Source organism: Erpetoichthys calabaricus, chromosome 5 (genome assembly GCF_900747795.2).
Source record: "Erpetoichthys calabaricus chromosome 5, fErpCal1.3, whole genome shotgun sequence".
Taxonomy (NCBI): domain Eukaryota; kingdom Metazoa; phylum Chordata; class Cladistia; order Polypteriformes; family Polypteridae; genus Erpetoichthys; species Erpetoichthys calabaricus.
In genome coordinates, this window is record NC_041398.2 from 192,527,553 (window position 1) to 192,551,307 (window position 23,755).

The 23,755-nt window shown below is 36.8% G+C and overlaps 3 non-coding genes across 3 annotated transcripts; all 3 read left to right on the forward strand.

The window, feature by feature from the left end:
- The first annotated feature begins 1,594 nt into the window (after positions 1–1,594).
- On the forward strand, positions 1,595–1,666 carry trnaq-uug (transfer RNA glutamine (anticodon UUG)). The gene has a single exon. It is a non-coding gene; the product is annotated as a tRNA-Gln (tRNA).
- A 627-nt stretch (positions 1,667–2,293) lies between these two features.
- trnaq-cug (transfer RNA glutamine (anticodon CUG)) lies at positions 2,294–2,365 on the forward strand. The gene has a single exon. It is a non-coding gene; the product is annotated as a tRNA-Gln (tRNA).
- A 112-nt stretch (positions 2,366–2,477) lies between these two features.
- On the forward strand, positions 2,478–2,549 carry trnak-cuu (transfer RNA lysine (anticodon CUU)). Its single transcript has one exon. It is a non-coding gene; the product is annotated as a tRNA-Lys (tRNA).
- Positions 2,550–23,755: the final 21,206 nt, after the last annotated feature.

The window sequence follows — 23,755 nt, forward strand, 5'->3', positions numbered from 1 at the left end:
GAGGAGGATGGATTTTGTTTACAAATAATCCGAATTTTTGGTGAGTAAAATGTTGCGATTTTTCCTAAATAATATTGCAAGTTTATGAGTTATTATTGATGTTTTTTATGTGTGTCACGGGCTGTAGCTGCAGTAGAAAGGAACTTGTTCACCCCTGGTTTGTCTATTCAATAAAGGCATTTATTGTGGCTACAGGAGTTATCTATCTGCGATGCAACGGCTCTTTATACTGTATTTCTGCATATTAAGATGGTTTTTATAACCATAAATTAGTTTTTGAGGGGCGGGTTGATTCAGACGGAGCACTACTGAAGGCCCAGGCGTGAAATGCACGGTCCGCCACTGGATTATCGGATTGTCACTTTGAGGCTTAAAAAACAAGGACTCTATTTTTCTTAAATATATGTCTTTCTTATGTAAGTATGCATTATTTATTTTTGTATATCATTTATGCATTGTTATTCTTATCTAATTTTAATTTATTTTTCATTGGATATAAGTACTCCTTTGATATCCTGTGAAGCACTTTAACCTTCATCATTTGAATAAAAATGTGCTATAAAAATAAATGTGGTTGTTATCTCTCAAACACTGTGATCATCTACTTTTGAAGTGGAAGAAATAAGTATGTTACAACTTCACCCTAGTGACCCTCTTAGCTCTGCTCGCGTGTAACTTAGTGTGTAGTTGATTGCTAGGCAACACTAAAAATGCAGCAGTCACATGATGGGAGGCGTCAGAAATGAATGAAGAGTTCACCCTTCAGGTTAGTGCTGCTTCATCGTATTCCTTTACTTTAAGGAAAGACTTTCTCCCTGAGTCTGGATTTTGGACCTTCTTTAACTGATCTTGATATTGTTCTATCTACTTTATTGCATTTTCTAGCCATTCTCTGCCTAGCACTAATAGGTGATTTCCTCTACTGTACCTTGTCTAGGTCTTTGTGTTTACAATGGCTTTATCGGGCATCTACATATGTAAACTCTTATTATACATCAATCTTGTCAAATGAATGTTAAATCATAAAATGTCTGATAATCATGTAACCCTACTGATAGCCATTACACAAATATATATATATTTCACATTTACTAGGAACTTTGTAGGCTTTCTCTTGGAAGCTCTGCCCAGTGTTCAATCCATCTGACCTTTCAAATGAGTATATTTGGCGGCAACAGGAGGCACTACAACGTGAGTCCCTAAAGCATTCCAGCATCCCCCTAGGGTGGACGTTTCATGTTCTGGTTCCATGGTGTAATGGTTAGCACTCCGGACTCTGAGTTCAAATCTCAGTGGAACTTTCTTGCTACGTGACATGTTTTGAATAGACACTGCATAGCCTGCATAGCCTACATATCCTTAACAAGACTGCCACACAAACTCATCCCCCTAATGTAAAAGGAGCCTCAGCTTGCTCCACATGCCTGGTGGTCTAGTGGTTAGGATTTGGCGCTCTCACCACCCTGGCCTGGGTTCGATTCCCGGTCAGGGAAAAGTGGTCTTTTTGCCTTTGCTTCTCAGCTCTCCTGCATCTGCACACCGGACCGATTTCGTTCACTTCATGGCTCCGTACCTAGAACGAGTGCTGTGTCTTGGTTCCATGGTGTAATGGTTAGCACTCTGGACTTTGAATCCAGCGATCTGAGTTCAAACCTCAGTGGAACCTTCTTGCTCTGTGGTCCCAATTGATTTGGTGTACAGAAACCTTTGTCCTTCATGGCAATAGTGGTCTCCTGTCCCCCAGCAAAGCCCTGACTCCACTGGAGTAAAATGCTAGTGCGTGGCCTGGTGTTCTTGTATGGTAAGCTGCATGGGGAAATGTGGCTGTGACTACGCAATGCAGGCCTCCCAGCTCTTTTTCAAATGGGTGCTAGCAAGTTCAGGGTGTCCCATGGACAGAGAAAGAGAGAACGAGCAGCTTGGCGAGAGAAGAGAAGAGACTGAGGTGAGGGCAGAAGCAAAGAGAAAGATTGAGTTGTCCAGAGAAGAAAGGGGGACCTAGGATGTGGCCAAGGGGAAGGTTTTGGAAGGTCAGCCAGCATCTCCTGCCTGGTGGTCTAGTGGTTAGGATTTGGCGAACTTAGTGCCACAGCCCGGGTTCGATTCCCAGTCAGGAAATGGTGTATCCCCTTTCTTGTCATTTAATCACCTGCCTGAAAATCTGCCCAGTGCTCTGCACATTATTCAATGCATCTGACCTTTCAAATGAGTATATGAGGCGGCAACAGGAGGCACTACACTGTGAGTCCCTAAAGCATTCCAGTATCCCCCTCGGGTGGACATTTCATGTTCTGGTTCCATGGTGTAACGGTTAGCACTCTGGACTCTGAATTCAGCGATCTGAGTTCAAATCTCAGTGGAACCTTCTTGCTACGTGACATGTTTTGAATAGACACTGCATCGCCTACATATCCTTAACAAGAGTGCCACACAAACTCATCCCCCTAATGTAAAAGGAGCCTCAGCTTGTTCCACCATCCCTGGTGGTCTAGTGGTTAGGATTTGGCGCTCTTACTGCCACAGCCTGGGTTTGATTCCCGGTCAGGGAAAAGTGATCTTTTGCGTTTGCTTCTCAGTTCTCACACATCTGTACACCAGATGGATTTCGTTCACTTCATGAAGTGTTTTAAATTTTTTATATTTGTACATTTGTCAATAAATTACAAATATTTGCCAGTCCATGCAAAGTCACTGTCCTTCGTCAAGATACTTCAGACATGGACTTTTATTCAATTTAATTAGGTGAAGCATGTTCACAATTCATAAAAGAATTGTGTCAGGTAATAACACCTCCCACTAGTAAGTAAATACAGTACGATAAGCTAAGATGCACTGCCATGCCCTGCTGTTGACCACATCTCTTCTATTTAATCTGTGCCTAACTCACACATCCCATTTGCCTTGCATTATTTGGAAGTTATTGGATGCCATTTTTCCTGTTTACAAGGGTATCAAAATGACCTCCTGTGTGCTCATCTACTGAGTCTCTCTCAAACTCTTTGTTTTTGAGTGCCTTTTTCTAGTCTCAATACACTTAGTTAGTGATGAGCAAAACAGCTGGATTTCGCTTTGCATACACTTTTGCAAAATTGTAAAATGTTAATATGATTTCACAATTGTGAAACTCACTAAAAGGATTTATAATGACAAAATAATAAACTAGAAGAACTGAGGCAAAAAAATACTTCCAGGAAAATCCCAACTGAACTGTGTAGGGGGACAAAACCAAAATGTTCAGAAAGGATCTGTCAGCGCCTTGATTTATTAAGTGCAAGCTTTAGCCAAACCCAAAACTGAAAAAGAACATAATGTATTAGCCCTTAAATGACTGTCTGGGTCAGTAGAGTGCTATGGGCTCAATGTTAGCCAAATATGAACTGTTAATGCAGTGTTAAACACAGTCCAACACAATACAGTGCATTCTCCCCGTCTACTGCGGCTACTCAGAAGAACACAACAGCATGTGTGGCGACCAAGTAAAATTATAGAGACCAAAATAATACAATTCATTTCTTGTATAGCTCAAAATCACACAAGGGATGCCACAATGGGCTTTACCAGGTCCTGTTTTTTTTATATCCTCTCTTCCTGGATTCCCTAAGAAGACAAGAACAAACTACCAAAAAAGTCCCTTGTAGGGAAAAAATGAAAGAAATCTTGAAAAAGACAATCCAGAGACAGACCACCTTCCAAGTTAGTTGGGTGTGCAATGGATTCCAAAAAAATGGGGTAAATATAATGCATAAAACAGAACACAAGTAATCCTCTTCACAGAGCTGGCTGGCCAATCTATCATTGCCATCTCAGAAATACAATACAATAATACAAACCACAAGGCAAAATGCAAGAATAGATAATACCACTCACTAAACTAAAATAGCTGAAGTGCCAACCGGGCTGCCCCATTTAATATCTTTTTCTCAATAAAAAGAGTTGCAATTAAATAAATCGGCACACGGGGGCGCTAGAACACAAAATATACTTTTGGATTGTCTAAAAGTGAGCTCTGTCCTGCTGCCAGTTCAGGTCTAAACGAGATGCCACCTTCCAGTGATGGGCTCTTTTTATATGTTTCTGATCAGGAGGGGACAGAGTTTTGCAAACGATTGTGTCATGGTCATTCAGATTCCTGGGATGTCTTCTCTGGGAGGAGACAAGACAGTTAGCGACAACACCCCCTCTCGCCCTGAGGTGGTACCACATACCTAATCAAAGCCAGCAAAGCCATCCTCACATCCACATGTGATTTGTGGGTAGGTAGTTGTGCCACCTCACCCTCATTGACTGGCTACTGGTAGGGGCATTGGCAGTCATCTGGTTTGCAAGGGAGCCTAGAAAGCTTCTCAGGCAGGAATTAAATACCTTTCTTCCTGTATCAGTTTAGGAAATTTGACCCATTGGCAGAACACCATAGTCTTGAGAATTTTGTGACGTGAACCTCAAAGTTTTCCTGTCAATTTAATTTTGTGTGAATCGCTGCCTCATTGCTACCTAAAATTTTGAATGACTCATATATTTTTTTATGTGCTTTGCCTCAGGATTTTTCTTGTGTTTCACTTGGATTCTTGCATTTAAGCCTGGTTATTGTTGACATTTTATCTACTTGAATGTTTATTATCAGCTACTGACTTTATGTTCTTTCGATTAGACACACACTACAGAATCTGCCCTTTGATAAGTTTATCATTTGATTTAATTCTTCTGTGTTCAGCCATAACCTCCATTTTCATGAATGAATCTGCTTCTCAAGAGAAGGCTGTTGAAAAAGAGTTTAAGAGTCAGGAATGCAATATAACACATGCCATTTTAAAATGCAGTAATTGATAATGTACTTCATAATCTATATTTCCAGTGTATGGTAAAGCATAAGGATAATGCTATACAAGTGATTTGTGCAATCACATAAAAACAAAGAAACAAACCAATAAACCAAGTGCTATATGTGTCTAAAATATCTGAAGAATTTTTCTAGGTAAACAAAGATACTTAATACAGGGTGTCCATAAAGTCTGTGTGCAATTTAAAATAGTTGTAACTTTGTATATGTGATAGAAAGAATTCGTTAAAAGGATTAGAAAGCTTGATGTATTTAGTGTCTTTTGTCTTTAGAAGTTTTATTTTTGCCGTATTTGGGGAACTGAAAATCCACATGAGTCTGTTGAACATGAAAGAGATTCTCCCAAATTGTGGTGTGCTTTGGGAAAAAATCAAGTCATAGGGCCATTCTTTTTTGAAGGCCGTGTTGTTAATAGGATAGCTATTTAGAAATGCTGCAAAATTATTTTATTACTCAACTTGAACAATTAGGACAGATAGAGAATACAGTGTTTCAACAAGATGGTGCTCCTTGTCACTTTGACTTGCATGTTAAGACAGAGTCTACATGAGAATTTCCCTAACAGATGGATTGGAAGAGGTGGACAATTTTCTTGGTCTCCACGTTCGCCAAATTTGACTCCACTGGATTTCTTTTTATGGGGGCATGTGAAAATTAATGTTTATTCAAGCAAACCTCGATCTTTAGAATACTTGCAAGCTAGGATAACTGATGTGATTGCTGGGATTACTGGAAATCAGCTTGAAAATGTTTTCCGAGAACTACAGAATTGTATTACCCTTTATATTAGTAATGATGGTGAACATGTTGAAAATTAACAAGAACAAAAAAAAAATTAAGTGTTTATTCTTTCTATTCCTTTTTACAGATTCTTTCTATCACATATACTTGACAAAGTTATAACTATTTTAAATTGCACCCTGTATCTGTATCATACAAAATCTCACCACATATTCTGAAGTCAGTTTTCATTTTATGGCTTTGAAGTGTCATTTCAAGTCCAACAAAGTAAAAAATGTTTGTCAAGAGACAAAAAAATAATGACAACATCCTCACAATACTATAATCAGCGGTTGTGCATAATTAAGATGGCACATTCCTGCCCGATTTATATAAATGGACTGACACCCTTTTTCACTCTTGTATATCTCTTTTATCATTAAAACGTTTGACATGTGTTGATAGTGGATATCACTACCTAAAAATCAAATATCCCCTCTTCACAAATGACAAGTATTTTCTTTCTCTAGCTGTTGGTATAAAAAAACAAATGTAAAAATTGTGAGTGTGTGTGTGTGTGTGTGTGTGTAGGAAAGCATGTTTTCCACCTCATATAAAAGTAAAAGCCCTGACATTAAACAGTGAAGACATATATATTAGCACACTGTGAATAATCGCAGTAGGGGTCTGATGTGCCATGGAAACACACCTTAGGTATCTGTCAAGACTATTTAATTATTCAAACTGATCCCTTTCTACCATTTAACTTCAAGATGTTATATAGCGTGAACATTCACTGGCATTAACCACTATTTGCAATTCATTTTCTCTAATGAGTCCAGATACTAAAACACAAAACTGTCCTATCTCATACTGTATACTTTATGTATGTGTTGTCTCTGTTGTGAAAAAAAAAATGTTTTTGTCAGTAAGATGTGTAACACTTCATGTACTGCTACAATTTATATTCTTCCTAACTGCTTTGTAAGACGCATGTGTAATAGTGTTCATTTAGAAGGGTGCTAAAACATGGTGAAATAGAAAACAGGCTCTTATAATTTTAAACTTGACAATGCCCATAGTTACATATTTGACCTAATGGTACATTGAAATTATAAATAACATAAATGACTACTTTGTTATTATCAATTTAATATAAAAGCAGCCAAATTCAGTATGTCTCCTTGTGTCAAATGTAAGCTCACACTTACTTTGTCATCTAAAATAGGGAGGAAATGAGAGCAAAGTGCATTGAAACTTAATCATCAGCATTAAGATAAACAGATTTTTTGAGATTATTGTGAAGTATTCGATTTTGTGTTATCATATATTGTGTAAATCAAAAGACATCCATAGCAAAAAATGTAATTGCTTGTTACTTTGCTAAGAATTACAAAACCAACCCAAACATAAAATGAAGTGGAGCATTCCATTGTTAAAAAGAGAATTTATGAATAGCAAATGGTCTAAACTGTTTCCAGTCTACCCAGGAGTAGCTGTATTAATAAATTATCTGTAAGGTTTTAAATTATGGATGGTATGGTGGGACACTGGTTTTAGCTGCTGTCCTATAACTCGAAGAGAGTGGGCTGCAGTCATGATCTGAGTATTTTACACGTTCACCCCATAGGTTTTTGTTTTATCCATGAGTGTTCCTTTCCAAATCAACACATGTACTGGTTTACTGGTGGGTCTAGATTTGCCCTGTATGAATGAGTATAGGTGTGTAACTTGTTACGGAATGGTGCCGTGTCCAGCACCCAGTTCCTGTTTGTCGCTCCATTTGACTCAGGACTAGTTCAAAATAAATAAATGGATGATTTTACCTTAAGATGCTTCTCAAAAAATCCAAAATTACTTTTGACAAGCCTCTCTAAATTTCACAGATTTCTAAGGAAAAGGCCAAATACAAATTTGGTCAATAGAAGGACAGCCAAGAGGAAACCACCTCCATCCAGGAAATATATTGTTGCATTTGTTATTACCAAAAAATAAGTTTTTACATTATAAAAACTTCACTTCTTATTCATTTTTCTGAGTATACAGTATAGTTGAAACTTTGAGTAGAAGAATCTAGATATATTATTTTATTAAATCAGCCATGAATACTACAAAGGAAAAGATAATAATAATAATAATAATAATAATTCTTTTCATTTGATAGACTCTCTGTCTAAAAGAAAAGGCCGAGCCAAAAGCTGATGATACCTCACCACAACAACAATCCAAACACACAAGCAAGTCAAAATGAAATGCAAAGGAGGAGTTGTAAATGGCTTGATTAAAGATTAGATCTAAAACTCATAGAGAGGTTGTGATCTAACAAAGAAAAGTGTACATAGAAGAAAGTCTTCAAACATTACAGGACTGAAGCAGTTTGTATAAGGAATGATGAGCCAGACTACTCTTAAGGTGGTCTAGACTTATCGGTTCTTGCACAAAATAATTACTTACTGTAGCTAACTGGATACAAAATATTGTACTACAATCTGACCCTTTTTAAAATAATGACAAAGTGAACCATTTTTGTGTAAATTTTCATATATTCTTTCCTATTTGTAAACCAAAGACTGAGCTGAGGAGCATTCAATAGCCCTGAGGCTTACGACAGGTAAGTTGGGTTATCCACAAGCAGCAAATGATGATGCTATAAAAGGAAATGAGGGGATAGAGGAGACATCTAGAGGACAAATGGAAGAAGATGTCAGCCTGCAGAATGGAGATGAAACAGGTGAAATGAGATATTTTGAAGATCATGGAGTTTGAGTTATAACTAGGTATTTTGATTATTTAAAGCTTTTAAGAAATTATCTTGTTACATTGTGTATTCAAATGGGCGGAGTGGTGGATCTGAGGCTAAGGATCTGTGCTGGTATCCAGAAGGTTGCCGGTTGAAATCCCCGTCACTACCAAAAGAGATCCTACTCTGCTGGGCCCTTGAGCAAGGCCCTTAACCTGTAATTGCTCCAGTAGCGCTGTACAATGGCTGACCCTGTGCTCTGACCCCAAGGGGTATGCGAAAATGAACAAATTCCTAATACAAGAAATTGTACAGTATAAGGCGAAATAAAGAACAAAAAAAAAAAGGTGACTGCATTAGTGAATAGAAATAACCATCAGGTGGTACCATGGGAGGGTAAGATACTGATGTCTTTCTTCCAACAATGCACAGGGGTAATGCAAGAGTTAACTGAAGATTTTCTGGAGATGCATAGGGTAATAATAAGTAAGTATAGTATAGAATCATAAATGTAACTATAAGAATCTTGGCCACATGATGAAGGTAGAGTGAAGTTTTAGAATCTAATTAATGTGCCGAAAGTCTGCATTGATTTAAAGATCATTTCCAATCATTTTCCAACAGAAGAAGAAGCATTAGAATAGTAGAAAGAAGTAAGTAAGAAGAAGTGGATGAAAAAGAAAAAGAGTTATTATAGTTATGTTACATTCACATGCTTATACAGTAAACAAATGTGCTATAAGGCGAGTGTATAATCAACAAACAAAACTAAACCACATAAAGTAACCACTACATTAGCAGCCAAATGTCATTTTATAAAGTTACTGTATATCAAATGGGATAAACGAAGAAAAATATGGTGTCATACCAGTAATCATTTAGTGCAGAAAAATGTGTCAGATGAAATGGGGTTGGTCAAGAGTAACAATAACGCATTAATAGGAGAGAGTGACTTGGTGTTTAGGTTTTACTGTTGAATAACTCAAGAAAGGGACGGCAGAGGTTATGGGCCAGAGAAGATTGTTCCACCTGAGTTAGAACAACAGTTGGTGTCAAAGGATTGTAACTGTATAACAAGTATGTTTATAATAAACATCCTTTTAATACAGTTTAACACATTGTAAAATTGTATAATATAGTGTCATAGTTCACTGTACACACACCGATGGGGAGAATTCTAGTACCCTAAGTTCTTGTCAATAAGCCGCGGCTTATCTAAGGAAAAAAGTTGTGAAAATGAAAAAATAGAATATCGGCTTATACATAAGTCCGGCTTATACATCCATCGCGGGGGTTGCGTTCCAGAGCCACCCGCGAAATAAGAATATCCGCGAAGTAGAAACCATATGTTTATATGGTTATTTTTATATTGTCATGCTTGGGTCACAGATTTGCGCAGAAACACAGGAGGTTGTAGAGAGACAGGAACGTTATTCAAACACTGCAAACAAACATTTGTCTCTTTTTCAAAAGTTTAAACTGTGCTCCATGACAAGACAGAGATGACAGTTCCGTCTCACAATTAAAAGAATGCAAACATATCTTCCTCTTCAAAGGAGTGAAGCAAACAAATCAATATGTCTGTTTGGCTTTTAAGTATGCGAAGCACCGCGGCACAAAGCTGTTGAAGGCGGCAGCTCACACCCCCTCCGTCAGGAGCAGACAAAGAGAGAGAGAGGGAGAGTTTGTTTTTCAGTCAAAAATCAATACGTGCCCTTCGAGCTTTTAAGTATGCGAAGCACTGTGCAGCATGTCTTTTCAGGAATCAGCTTTACAAAAGATAGCAACGTGAAGATAATCTTTCAGCATTTTTAGACGAGCGTCTGTATCGTCTAGGTGTGCAAACAGCCCCCCTGCTCAATCCCCATACGTCAGGATCACAGATAGTCAGCGCAAGATTGACAGAAAAGTAAGCAATCTAGCTTCTCAGCCATCTGCCAATAGCGTCCCTTGTATGAAATCAACTGGGCAAACCAACTGAGGAAGCATGTACCAGAAATTAAAAGACCCATTGTCCGCAGAAATCCGCGATATATATTTAAATATGCTTACATATAAAATCACAATTTAAATGACCGCTACGCGCTCGTGTTGACTCGGCGACGCCCAGAGCAGAAAGAACGCGCTCCGGCCGCTCCAACCGCGCCATGCGGGGAGTGAGAGAGACGGCAATATCTCACACTCTCTCCCCCCTTAAAGAAATTAAATGGGCGCGAGTGAGACCACTGACCTCCCTCCCTTCTATTAGTTATAGGTTATAGTACATTCGGCTTATCCATGAGTCCGGCTTATCTATGATACGATTTTATTTTAAAAATTCGTATGATTTTTGGTCTCCGGCTAATACATGAGTCCGGCTTATAGACAAGAACTTAGGGTAATAGGATTTGATTTGACTGGAGATTGCCAGGAGCATTTTAAAATGACAGTGATCAAATTTGACTTGCATTGTTTAATCTTTAAAACCAAATATAAGACATTCAGTGATGTTTCAATAGTAACTTGCCTTCTTTAAAAGTTATGTATATTAAATATTTTAAAATAAAACTTGTTTGTACTGATATGACTGCAAAGGCCATATTGTCAAACATAGCCTAAATAAATTAGTATGAATTATGTATTTGCTAAAAAATTTCATGTATAATAAATAGAAAAACACAATATTTTTGCATTTCAATGTAAAGCACAAAAACTATAAAGTACTTTATGTTCTGCCAGAATAAAATAGCTAGACCCAAAACAGTATGACTGGGAGAGTCAAAAACAAGCCGATGTTAGAAGTCAGAATTCATAACATCAAAGGCCAATACGCAAAAGCAAAATTGTTGTCAAAAACACATATAAGAATCCTAACTCTCTAAAAGTAGAAGTAAGCATGCAAAAGTTTTTTAAACAGAGGATACCATCATGTTTTGTTGATCACACAATGCAACTTTCTGTCAAGGAATCTCAAAATGTCAGCATGCATAGCCAAAATGGCAGCAAATACATAAACAAAATAAAATTAACAACTGATAACATTATGTTAGACAAAACTATATGGAAAACAAACAACTGAATTTGTTCTAGAAATTATCTTACAAGATAATTTACAAGATTACATCTTGCCTGAAGAAGCGGCCTGAGTTGCCTCGAAAGCTTGCATATTGTAATCTTTTTAGTTAGCCAATAAAAGGTGTCATTTTGCTTGACTTCTCACTACATCCATAATGGCTAACACGGTACAACACCCTAGTACTTCTAGAAATTATAAAATTAAAATTCATAACATAGTCTAGATGTGTTCAACCATTTCTCAGGGTGACAGAAATAAAACTGTTGAAGAAATATTGGGGCATGCAAATCTTCAAAAGAAATCCAAGAATGATTCTCTGGATCAGAACTGCACCATTGGATCAAGTAAAAGACTTCAGAGCCTCTGTGATGAAAATCAAAAATCCTCTGGAACTCCTATTCCTGTACACCTTCAGCCATTACAAAATAAGATGGAAGAGATGTAGCCAAATTAGTGCTTGAATGTAGAGAGCATATGGAAGGCAGAGTGGATTATGAAATGAAGAGGAAATGCTACCTTACAAAATACTACTCCTATACATTTCACCATGGAAATCTATATATTCAGAGCAAGTCTTCGTGATGCAACCTTCAAGTGGATGTCCCTCATCAAAAGTCACATCATTTGCTATGCCCTAAACTTAGGGCAGTATTTCTCTTGCAATCCACAACTGATTGGCAGAGGCCCCTGGCATCAGCAGGTTGTCCCTAACAAAATACAAATTACTTTGTAATTTAGCAGAGTAATCAGACAGGCTGGAGACAGAGGAAATAGTAGACTGTATGTTCAATAGTTAAGACTTAAACCTGTACAAACACTCACAAGTTGAAAAGAATTGTTCTACAAATTCTGGCAGTAACAAAGTAGATTTCCAGTTGAATTGAAAAGAGTCAATAGAAATGTCTTCTCACTGTCTGGCTGGTAGTGGAACGAACTATAAGAGCCCCATAGGAAAACCTTGAGTTTTGCATGTCATGATGCAAACTTTTCTACCAAACAATGCTTAGTTTTGTAATTTGGCTAATGGCAACCAGATACAGTCCAGCAATACCACAAAGCTAAAACCTGATTTCTACCAGAAGGAGGCACATAAAGTAAAACCTCCGGTACATTGTTTATAGAATAATAACATTCACAGGAAATCTCAAATGTCTTCAGGAAGAATACTATCTGGTTAAACATTTGATTCTTCAATCTCAGAATTGCCAAGAAATAGCATTCGCTTCATAATTTTTATCTTCTCCTTTAACTAAGATAAAAAATGACTAAACAATAGTGACCATCTGACTTGTCTTAAGTTCATCGTTTTAGCTGACTGCAAATACATCAGGTTCTTAAGATTCATGAAGGTCACAAATGGATGATCGGCACCCTCCAGCCAGTGGTGCCATTCCTCCAGAGGCAATTCAGAAACTCCCAATATGATAAATGTTTCTCTGTAGATGACAACTTCTCATCTTTAAAAATACACAGATGGAGAAAATCACTGTGAGACTGTGGTGGCTACCCCTCTACATCATGTGATAAACTAATAAGGAAGACATATATTGGATTGTCACAGAAGTAGAGGTAAACAGAATCAAAGCAGCAGCAAAGTCTCATTTGCAGTTTCCAAAAGAACTTTTGGGATATCCTTTTGGTAACATTTGTAATTGCAGAGAAAAGATCATTTTTGATAAACTGACAATAATAACTCACATATATTTGAAAATACATAGCCATGTATTAACAATAGAAATGTTCTGTATTATTATCTTTCATGTAACTGCTCCCCTAACCTAAATTCAGCTCAGTATCAACATGCATTGTCAATGTCAATTTATTTATAGAGCACATTTAAAACAATATCAGTAATGCTATACATTATGTAATTACATACAGTAATGCTATACATAATGCTTTACATTAAAACATACAATGAACATAAATTATTAAAATAAATAGAAGTAAACAGAAATAAAATACAATAAAACAAATTACTACCAGCAGTGAGTTAAAGAAAAAGAAAGAAGTAGGGAAACCATAAGTATCAGTGAAGATCACTTAAAGCTAGAGAATAGAAATGCATCTTTAAACTCTCAGTTGAAGGTGACTCCTTAATGTAATGAGGTAAAGAGGTCCACAGACGAGGTGCAGCAGCTGCAAAAGCCCTGTCCCCCTTAGTTTTACTCTTAGTGTGAGGGACCATAAGAGACAACTGATAGGTAGATCTAAGTTCTCTGGTTGGCGGGTGTAAAACACACAATTCAGATAAATATGCAGGAGTATACCTGTGTAATAATTTAAAAACTATTAACAAAAATTTAAACTCAATTCTGAAACTAACAAGAAGCCACTGTAAAGAAGCTAATATTGGAGAAACAGAATCAAACCTTTTCAGCCCAACCAAAAAACGAGCAGCAGCATTCTGAACCAACAACAACCAGCGTATCAGGGATTTGCTGATCCCACAATATAACGTGTTGCAGTAATCAAGCCACGAAAAGATAAAAGCAAAAGTAGCTTTTTCAAGATCCCTAGGAGATAAAAAAGGTTTGACCTTAGCTAAAAGACGAAGCTGGAAAAAGCAACTGTTGACTACAGAGTTAATCTGTTTCTCAAAAGAGAGGTTACTATCAAAAATGACACCAAGATTATGGACTTGATGTTTGCAAAAGTCAAGGAAAGAGCCGAGAAATTCAAGACCAATTTGAGCTTTGGTTGAAGGACCAGCTTTCAACACTTCCGTTTTTATTTTGATTGAGATCAAGAAATGGTCAGCCATCCAGGATCTTAGTTCATAAAGACAATGGTGCAGCCAATTAATTGCAGAATTACAGACAGGAATATAAACCTGCATCAGCATAATGGTGAACAGAAATGTTAAATTTCTTGAAAATAGCTCCTATAGGATCCCTGAGGATTGTTCAATTATTCCAGTACAAAGTTTTGCATCACTATTAGTACTCGAGTATTGTACCATGTTAGCCATTATGAATGTAGTGAAAAGTCAAGCAAAATGACACCTTTTATTGGCTAACTAAAAAGATTACAATATGCAAGCTTTCGAGGTAACTCAGGCCCCTTCTTCAGGCAAGATGTAATAAAGACACTAGAGTTCCCTGAGTTTATATACACACTAGGACAAGAAACAACATTGGTAAATCTTTAAGTGAGAAATCTTAAATGTAAAAAATTAATAGACCCCCTTCAAGCTAAGGTTCAATTAACAAGAGAAAAGAACAATGTATGGTCAATATCTTTTGATAAGATAACTGTCCAACAAAGTCTTTTGAATTTCCATATAATGTGTTTCTGTAGTCAGGCTGTCTGTGTCAGTCTGAGAAATACAAACAATCCTCATACCTCGCCAAAAAACTCTTGTCTCTATTCAAACCATGTTGTAATGTGTTCAATTTTAACTTCCCATTCTTTTCTCTCTTGCTGTGTTCTGAAGTTGCCCATAAGCACTGTGACTTTAAAGTCCCTCTCACAGTGTCCATGGCTGTTGAAGTGGGCCACTACAGGAACATCTGTGTAGCCATGTTTAATGTGGAACCTGTGGAAATTAATTCTCTGGTGGAGTGTTTGTCCAGTTTATCCCACATAGAGTGCAGTGTCAGGACATTTCATGCAGAGAATGAGGTAGACCACATTAGATGATCTGCAGGAAAATGATCCCTTTATGTGATGTTCTAGTCGGCAGTGTGGTATGACAATATGGTCTGTATTATGAATGTGAGCACATGTTTTACATCTTTTCTGTAGGCAGGGAGATGTGCCATTTTCTTTTGGTTCACTTAGGGAGCTTCGGACAATTAGTTGCTGCCGGTTTGGTGGTTGTCTGTATGCCAGGAGGGGAGGTTCAGGAAATACATTTTTCAGTGTTTGGTCATTATTTAGCATTGGCTGAAGTTCTTTTATAATTTTTCGAAGTGCTTCAAGATATGGGTTGTCGTTGACAACAAGGGGGATGCGGTTCTTGTTGTCTTTGTTTTTATATTCCAGAAGGTTGTCTCTGGGTATGGCAGTAGCTCTTCTTATTTGAGCTCCTGAAGTTGTTTATCCTGGTCTGTCAGGTCTGAGCAAATACGATTGTATCGTATTCCTTGGGTGAAAATAATGGAGCGCCTTATATGCTTGGGGTGGAAGCTATCACTTCACAGGTAGGTCCGTTTGTCTATTGGTTTGTGAAAAACAGAAGTTACAAGGGTGTTGTCTTTCAGTTGAACGGTGGTGTCAAGGAAGTTGACTTCTGTTTTTGAGTAATTCAGCTTCAGCTTTATGTTGGGGGAAAAGAATTATATTCATTATGAAAATGGAGGAGGTCCTTCTCACTGGCAGTCCAGATTATGAAGATGTCATCTACGTTACAACATTGGTTTTAAGACGCATATTGACATAAAATCTTCCTCCATTTTTACCATAAATTAGGTTTGCATAGTGAGGTACAAACCGACAGCCCATTGCAGTCCCCTTTGTTGCAAGTAGAAATCTTGTCCAAAAGAGAATAAATTATGTGTCAGAGTGAATTTTATCATTTCTATTACTGACTTTGTGGGTAGATCATGTTGTCTAAGGTACGTTTCACGTGCCAATATGCCATCATCATGGGGGATGTTTGTGTAAAGTGCCTCAACATCCATTGCGGCCAGTAAGGTTCCCTCAGGTAGGAGGCCTATAGCAGACAGTTTTTTTAAGAAGTCAATGGTGTCCTGGATGTATCTGGTTGTATTGTGGGCTAGGGGTTTAAGGAAGTGCTCCACCCAACCTGAACATTTTCTGTAAGGGAGCCAATTCCTGGGATTATAGGCCTTCCTGGGTTCCCTTCTTTGTGGATTTTAGGAAGCATGTAGAAGTAACCCATTTTGGGGTTCTCAGGAATTAAACTGTTTACATGATGTCAAGAGGAAAGCTACTTAGTATCATTACAAAGCACAATTTATGCAAACATGGCAAATCAAGCTAGTGAGAGTGCAAATTAAAAGGGTGGAATACAGTAACAATTGATTTGATGTCAAGTCCCGCCATCAACATTAAGATGCCACGGACATTTACATCTGCTTTTCTTGGAAGATTCTGTCACTTTTACTTTGATGTCCTATTGCTGTTTTTCCTTCCAATTTTCTGGTTTGGAAATTCAAAGCAATAGCAGTGATTACAATAAAATCAATGTGGGAAAAATCCTATGATAAACAGTATAACATTTGCAAATGCCAAGGAAAGCATCTTCGTATCCATCACTGGAAATAAGTTGGTGGATGATCCCAGAAAAAAATATGGAATTCCTTAAGAATGTACACATGTCAATTACACCAATAGGTTTATAGGGTCGGTGAAATTCTTACTTGTATGGTTTAAATATGTTCAAGAATCAGAGGTTAGCCTTCAGGGCAAGCTGTTGAAAAGAGTTGATATGTTTAAAAATCTAGGATCAGTAGCAGCCCAAGATGGAGAATTGGATGCAGAGATAATCCACAGAATGCAGTGTTAGTGGAAGAATTAGAAGAAGTCATCGGGCATATGAAGCAATCAAAGAATCAACCTTCTCCGCTTCTCAGCTCGGTCCCGCTCTTCCTCCCCAGTCAGACCTCCTTTGCTTTCTCTTCCTTGCACTTCCATTCCTATTACTCTTTTGCCCACATATTGATTGTCTCTCCTCATCAAATACCACTTTAATGTATTTTCATGTAATTTCTTAGATATCTCTCCCACTTTTGATTGTCTCATTCCTTATACTTTTCTTTTTTGCAAGGCTACAGTTACTCCATTATTTGCTCACATGTTTTGAAAATCCACACAATAAAAAAAATACAGTGGCTGAGCCAATTGTGTTAAAGGTGTTAAGCAAGGATATGACAACAAAAGATAGTTAGCAACATTTTACTAAGAAAGACTTAGTAAACAGCAAAACAGTCTGATCAAGCAAAGAACCTAATAGGAGAATGGGTGTTGTGCCTCTTTTATTTTTTAATTAATTTTGCCATGCATTTTGTATAAAAAAACTGGTATTACACGAAACCCGATGAAAAATCAATAATCAATAATGTGTATTACGTGGATTCAACCATTGTCCTTTTATATCAAATTACTACTTGCATACTACTATTTATCTTCACTACTATGCTAAACTTGTCACGTATATTTACTTTGCTATGTAATTTTAAAATCTGACTTTCTATTAGGCCTACACATATCAGTAAAACAGCAAACATCATGTAAAGAATTTTCCCTAAAACTAAATATTTGTATGTTTTATACTTCAAAAAACAATTGAGATGCAAGCTACTTTCTTATGAACAGTACAATAGTATCTCCGCACCCTTGGGTTGGTTTGAATGGATGAAAACACAAAGAGTGGGGCTAGACAGATTAGACATGTGTGCAGGTTTAAAATCAAAAGAGAAATTATAAAGTTTAAAAGTAAGTGAAAGTGTGTTTTTAAAGAAAAGGAAGAAATACACATTTTTAAACGGTAAAATAATCAAAAAAGATAACAAATATTTGCATTTTTTAAACTTTTTTTTTTTTGAATAGATTAAAGGGAGAATAGCTTAACAGACAAATAATGGGAAGTGATAAAAGATGTTGAGAAAGGGGTACAAACTATAAAAAGTATTTTTCTTGAAATGTAAACCAAGTAAAAAATCACAGTGAAAGAGTAAAACCCTGAAGAAATGAATAGTGATAAATTATGTAGCTGTAGAGTCTAATATCCTGCTCCTAAAGTATTATTTAATATAAAAAATTGCTTTAGAAAACTATCAAAAGGCTTCAAATACTTGTATAAAAACAAGATTATAATTTTGTTACTAATGAATGGAATTTAAAATATATATATAAAATGATGTGCCTGTCTCCTTGGTGTGTCCATATTACAAAATATTAGCCAGAAAGTTATCAAGCAGCATAGCAAATTGGTAGGTGAGGTGACAGAATCACATCTTAGGAACATAAAAAGGTTGAGAAACAAGAGGACACCATTAAGATCATGATGCTTGTTTCTTAAGGCCAAGGCTAAGCTACCTAATTCTGATACTTTTTAAAGGTCTTTACTTTACACTTTTTTATATTAAACTGTATTTCTCAAGGTTGGGCAGCACAATGGCGCAGTGGTAGCACTGCTGCCTCGCAGTAAGGAGACCTGGGTTCGCTTCCCAGGTCCTCTCTCCATGGAGTTTGCATGTTCTCCCCGTGTCTGCGTAGGTTTCCTCCGGGTGCTCTGGTTTCTTCTCACAGTCCAAAGACATGCAGGTTAGGTGAATTGGTGATCTGAAATTGTGCTTTGTGTGTGTGCACTGTGGGGTTTGTTTCCTGTGTTGGCTGGGATTGGCTCCAGCAGACCCCTGTGACCCTGTAGTAAGGATTTAGCAGGTTGGATCATGGATGGATGGATTTCTCATGTATTTGCCCAGTTTTAAAGATTTTCTGAGACTTTTTAAATTGTTTTTACTGATTTGTTGATATTTGCTATCCCACCAGTTTTAGCATCCTCTGCAAATTTCACAAGTTTCTTAACATTCAAAAATCTATAGGATAACATTAACTTAAATTAGAAAGAGAAACACTCCAAAGAGAGACCCCAGGGGACCCCACTGATGACTTCACCCCACATGGAACTTTTACCTCTTATTTGAAACTAATTTCAAATCCAGTTTTGTAAGTTGCCCTTTATGCTGATAGATTCTAGCTTCAGAATTAATCTTTGAGTGCAACTGTATTAAAGGTTTTTTTAAATGAAATGGTGTTATTTTTTCTACTGCTACTCCATTAGTCTGCTCAAAAACATTTAAAAAATTAGTCTCACAGGTTCTTCATCTGACAGACTACTGATTGCTGTTATATAGCACACAATTTTTGTAGCGATAGCTCTTCTAATTTTTCTTACTATACTTTCTATATTTTTGTATGGAATAGATTTAGGACTCACTGTTCTGTAGTTTCCAGGATCCATTTTGTGTCCTTCCTTGTAGACTGGGGTTAAATTTGCAACTATCTAGTTAACAGGTAAAGGTTAATAAAAAAGATGTCTTTAGTTTCTTTGCTTACAACCATCAAAACCCCATCAGATTCAAGTCTAAAAAAAAAAAGACTAAAGTAAAGGCTAGCGAGGGGCTGAAGCACACCTAACTCTTCTATTTTAAAATGTTTAAACTCAGAACTTTTACCTTTGCCTGAGATGCCTTTTTCTTTTACAGATTCTTGGCTAAAATAGTTATTTACTTCACATTTTCAATTATTTCTTCCTTTGCATCTCCGAGGTTTCTTAAATTGTCTTTTACATTTTTTTATCTGTAGTGGTGCTTGAAAAATTGTTTGCTGTTTATTTTGGCTTCAGTAGCAAATAATTTTTCAGTTTATATGTTCATCTTTCAAATGATTGATAATGTGTGTTTGTTTAGAAAATTAATGAATAATTTATGTAAGAAACATTTTGTAAATTGGCAGTATTGAATAAAGATACAGAAAAAGAATTTGACAGAATAGCACCTGAATACTGTATATGTGGAGTGTATTGGATTGAGAGACTGAGCATAGTGATGTCAACTGAGAGTGAGGTAAGGAGAGGATGTCTGGCACGTAAAATACAAAATAGATAGATAGATAGATAGATAGATAGATAGATAGATAGATAGATAGATAGATAGATAGATAGATAGATAGATAGATAGATAGATAGATAGATAGATAGATAACTTTATTAATTCCCAAGCAGCAGGATCCTATAACTACCAGTTCTGGCCCAATATGGGTGAGGTCCCATTCGGGTTTGCCCACTGTCTTATGCCCATTGCCACTGGTATAGTCTTTTGACTCCCACACATTTGTAATGAAAAAAGCAAATTCAAGAAATGAATTTATTAACAATTATTTTTCCACTTGTCCATAGCTGTCTGTAAATGAGATAAGTAGTTTCCCTAATTTAGAAAACTAGCACTCCAAGAAAACAAAGGGTTAGGGTTAGGGTTAGGGTAAAGCCAGCAATGACACAGCAATGGATATCTGAAGACTATAAAAATATTAACTGAAACTAGAAATCTGCCATTTATTTAAAAAAAAAACTTTTTGATGTGAAGGCATTAAAAATATGTGTTATTAAATAAAGGAAAAATGTTTTTCAATAACTTTTCATTTTAAGGCAGAAAGAAATTCAGATAAATATAGTTATGTTATCCTTTGCCATTTCTCTGTATGTAATTACTTGTTCGGATTATTTTTGTTTTAATTTACAGTATAATAGGTTTTCAAAAACCATTTACCAAATTAGACATTCCACACAAAAGAATGTACCAACATCATTCAACATAAAAGTGACAGTGTAAATGTATATGAGGATCCTGCCAATTACCTTAATTATTTGTAGTTATTATATTCTTTTAAAAGGATTATATGTTGTGCAACATTCTTACAATGACTTTGCATGCTTAGTCTATCTTGTGCTATGCTGCCTTCTTTTGATTTCTGTGTGTTTGGATGGATTAATTTTAATCCTCATTTTTCAGTCCCAATGTAGTCTCCCTAATTATAGTGAACTTGCAATAAATATTCACATAATATTATCAGCTTTAGCCTGCTTGGTTTAACCCAGATGTGTAATAGAACGTTTTGCAATTGAGTGCAAAGCAATAAGATCAAATGTCTATTTATGTAATTTTTATGCATTTGTATTCAAATGACAGGACTGCAATGGGATGGCACCTCGTCCAGATTTGTTTTCTAACTTGCCTCTGGTGCTACCAGTCCCCATGAACCAGAATTGTATTAAGTGTATTAAAGTAATTTATACTTATATTGCAATTACTCAAATGTACATTAAGTACTACCTGCAGGTATAGACATTAGTCCTCTAAATTAATGCATGACTCAATTTTCCACAGTATTATACAATTTGTCTGTTTAATATAGTTTATGTTTAAGGTCAACTTGCATTCCATCTGGGACTGAATGGTGCCCTAACCCCATTGCTTTTGGGCTTCACTCTACAGCACTCTAATTATGACTGGACTGAGTGGAAGTAAGTAAGCAGCCCATTAAAAGGAGTGCTGGGTAAGGAGAAAGCTGCAGTAATCCAGATAGAAAAAGGGTCAGTGGCTGTGAAAAGCCAATTAGATACCTGCGAAAATGTGAAACCATCTAAGGATTCACCTAATGAAAGCAGATATCATGCACATCAGCAAGAGTGTCTGTTTAGTGGATCAACCTGGCATGTGTTCCCATTCATTAAAACGAAAACAAAATGAACTGGCAATATCAAACAACAAAGAATTTTACAGTAGGTTACATCTGCAGAAATGGCAAATTTCATACACTTGTATTTCGTGGACTAATGAGCCTCTAAGAATAATGACTTAACAGCAATTGGAGAAGTTGGGAAACATATAGGGCCAGTCCCAGTTGGTTTGTAAACTGTTCAATGGAAGACATATCAGGACACTTGCACATGTTGTTGCTGTTTTTCGGAGCTTATTAGCACTGATACATCATTTTTGTTGTACTCATTAAAAAAAAAAAAAAAACTGACCAAATTACAAATTACAAACAAAAATATGACCAAATGAAAATCAAACTGTCAATGACCCGTTTAAAAATACCTTTATTCAAAGTCATGCTGAATATTCGACAACTTCACGATGTAGTCCTTTGTTTCATGTTTAAGAAAGAGTAAAGCCTTACAGTCAGATTTTCATGATGGTTTACTTATGTTAAAATTCTGGGTTTTATACATCCTGATCTAATTTTTTTCCTTTTGAGTTTATGCAGTTTCTTTCAGGGCTATTAAAATCACTATTGACATTGGTGTCATCTCAATATAATCTTAAGACTTTTGTTTTTAGGTTGCCGCCGTTTTGTGGCAATCTTTGCATAGCCACCACCATGTTGTTTGGTGTTGCTATGTGTATGCCATTGTTGTAAACCTCCTATTTCAGAGGGGAACTTATTGCTTGATGCATCCAAGCTTTGGATAAATCCATCATTCAACAAGTTTTCCAACAGTTTACTGTAATAAGAACTAAGCATTTCTGGTTAGGATTTTTTCCCCAAAGTTTTATTGTGAATTTGACTTTTGTTTTGTAATTTTGGTTGGAAGGTAGTTTTTTTTTGTTTCTGTCTGGTACAACTAACGGTTACCAAGCCCCAGACCAGGGTGGTATTTTTCGTACATGGATTACTCGTTTAGCCGGATGTAATTGTTGATGATTTGGCATGATCCTGGATCTGTCGGTTTTTCGAAACTCTTGCTGGATGTGTTGTCATAGCAACACATCCAAATCCTCAAACCTGCTTGGAGCTGGATTGTTCGATATAAACAAGGATTAGCTTACACACTTAATCAGTGTCCGTGCATGGAATTCATTCAGTCATGGCTTCACCGTTAATGAATGAGCGACCAATTGATATCGGTGAGCAAATTATAGGAAGAGAATTTCATATAGAGAGGGTTTTGCACGATTGGCAAGATCCTTTATTGCTCCCAGAGGAAATTCTTTTCAAAAGATACCGCTTTAGCCGACGGGGAATATTGTACCTCAAAGATTTATTAGCACCTTATATTCGAAGTCAAACTCGGCGATGTCGGGCTCTCACAACCACACAGACAGTAGGCATTGCTTTGATGTTTTTTGCAAGCGGCACTTTTTTATATACTGTAGGCGATGCAGAACATTTATCTAAAAGTGCAGTTTGCCAGGCAATTCGTAAAGTCTGCTTTGCTCTGAAATATTTCCTTCGGGTTTTCATAGTGTTTCCTGGACATCTGCGTGTGCAGACAATAAAAGAGGCGTTTCATGCCATTGCAGGTAGGCAACACACAGGCAAAAACACCCACAGTTCCATGAAGAGTCTCACAATCAGCCTAACATTCTCATTATCCAGGATTTGCAAATGTGATTGGGGCACTGGATTGTATGCAGATCTGAATAATCCGACACAGTGTCTTCATCAAATATTTGACCTTTGTCAATATCTTGTTGGTCAGACACAGGTTCTAGGGATATGACATTCCCTGCAACTGACCCAACAAAAAAGAGGGCTATATGGAACATACCCATGGCACACATCGATGACAAATATATGCAATGACCATCCTTTACCTGAAATGAAGTGACCACTGCATCCTGCCACTGGTTCTGATTAGGAGCTTCCCCCTGGAATGCCCTCAGAAACAGGGCAATGGGTATTTTGCTGGAGAGCCAATCTCTTCTGCAGGGGTTAGGTCTGGACCACGTGGACCTCCTCCTGTTTTTTGCTTGTCTGCCTTCTTAATAGCTTTAGAATTAATGTTCTTTATATTACATAGGATTCTTTATGTGAACAATTATTTAAATAGTTATATACAAGTATTTACCAGTTTGAAGTATATTCTTGTACTTCACTTTAACCTGTTCCCATGTTCTCCTTGTGCTCACGTTTGATCTGGAATTAT